The sequence below is a fragment of the Octopus bimaculoides genome, chromosome 4 (assembly GCF_001194135.2).
Source record: "Octopus bimaculoides isolate UCB-OBI-ISO-001 chromosome 4, ASM119413v2, whole genome shotgun sequence".
NCBI lineage: Eukaryota > Metazoa > Mollusca > Cephalopoda > Octopoda > Octopodidae > Octopus > Octopus bimaculoides.
In genome coordinates, this window is record NC_068984.1 from 42,292,117 (window position 1) to 42,294,444 (window position 2,328).

Below are 2,328 nucleotides of genomic sequence, written 5' to 3' on the forward strand. Positions count from 1 at the left end.
ATCTAAAAACAGAAACAATTCCTATCATAGTAGGTGCCTTACGTATAATAAAAAAATATTTAGACAAATACATAACAAAAACACCAGGACTTACAAATATATATATAACATACAGAAAATTGCGCTACTGGGCACAGCACACATCCTACGCAAAACACTTTCAATACAGTAACCATAAGAGCACCACAGCAAACCACAGCACATACCCAAGGCGCACAGAGCTGCGCTCGGTAGTGAAGTGAAAGCACGGTATAAAATAAAACTACTGAACAATAATAATGATAATAATAATAATAATAATAATAATAATAATAATAATAATAATAATAAATGCCCTGATGCAGTAACGGGCACTAGCTCTCATGGCTTCTGATCATAACTGATTAGAAGTATTATCATATGTTTTGTCTTGGTATAAGAGATGGGCTACAGCAAATATTCTGTTTAATACCGCAGATTTGCTTGTAAGTTGCTTGACCTTAACTACTTGAGCATGTCTCTTAGTGGCTGATGATATGTGCATCTCTGATCATGAGCAGAAGTAGTGGTGGAGCATCATAGCTATGTGTTGAAAGGAATTCTTTGGGGTTTGAATAAATCACCCCTGGAAACATGGGTGTTTTGTTCAACATCCTTCAACAACCCCTATTCAAGGACATTTTGAGCGAGATGGGCTACTCAACATGAAGAAAATTCTAACTGGGCCCCCACCTGCAAGGTCATGCGCTCTTTATCATGATATGAGATCATCATGTCACGCACATATGGTTGTGATGTATGTGCCTGATGTACCCTTATCATACAGGTAGTCATGGTAGGTATACTGAGACCGGGCGTTGTGAGTGTTTATTGAGCGAAAACACCTAAAGCGCCACGAGGCTCCGGCAGGGGATGGTGGCGAACCCTGCTGTACTCTTTCACCACAACTTTCTCTTACTTCCTGTTTCTGTTGTGCCTGTAATTCAAAGGGTCAGCCTTGTCACACTGTGTCCCGCTGAATATCCCCGAGAACTACGTTAAGGGTACACGTGTTTGTGGAGTGCTCAGCCACTTGCACGTTAATTTCACGAGCAGGCTGTTCTGTTGATCGGATCAACTGGGACCCTCGACGTCGTAAGCGACGGAGTGCCAACAACAACAACTTCAGTGTATTCTTTCTGTTACTTTCCCCACATACAAGTCTTGCCAATGAAGACCACCACCATAGTCTGTTTTTTCTTACATACATACATACATACATACATATACATGCGCGCGCACACATATACATACACAGAGACATATACAAGGAAAAACATTCGGAGTTACAGATAATTCTTCTGCGACATTTACAGCATATAAAAAATGCAAGATGTACTCAATGTTTAAAGCGCCGAGCTTACGACCATGAGGTTGTGAGTTCGAATCCCGGACCGGGCTGCGTGTTTATTTCACGTTGCTCCAGTTCACTCAGCTGCAGAAATGTGTTGCGACGTCACTCACTGGTGCCAAGCTGTATCGGCATTTGTCTTTCCCTTGGATGACATTGGTGGCGTGGAGAGGGGAGGCTGGTATGTATGGGTGACTGCTGGCCTTTCACAAACAACCTTACCCGGACTTGTGCCTCGGAGGATTACTTTCTAGGTACAATCCCATGGCCAATCGTGACCGAAGGGGGTCTCCGCACTCAGATCCAAATTAAACTGAACTCATCACAATAAAGAAAGTAGAATGACTTACAAATAAACTTAGAAAAATCACAAAATCCACAATTGGCCAAGAAGAAAAAACAACAATTGAGTACAGATAGTTCATACGATTAATTAAGTACATGCGCTACAACAAATCAAAATTATTAGCAGAGAACAAAGCAGCGCACGACGCATCATAACAGGCGTTGTACACGGACGACTACCATAAACAACATACAGCTCGAAAAAAGATAGGAGAAAAATGCCTGAAAAAAAAAAGGTCAAAGCAAGCTTTAGCTTCTGCAGTTATGATATAAATGTGAAGCTGGTTTTAAGGGCTGCGGCTCAACGTTCCGCCGAGTACCACTATGGTCTAGGTGCTCGATCTAAGCTAACGTGGGGTCTACACAACACACACACACGCACGCACACACACACACACACACACACACATATATACACACACACGCACACACACACATATATATTTATACACGCTTACACACACATACTTACACAAACACACATAAGCAAACAAATATGCACATACATACACAGCGGTATGTGTGCGTATGTGTGTGTACGTATTAGTTGCATACATGTAAATGTATCAGTGTGTTTATATTTAAGTGGGTAACCTGTTTCACTGAATAAAATG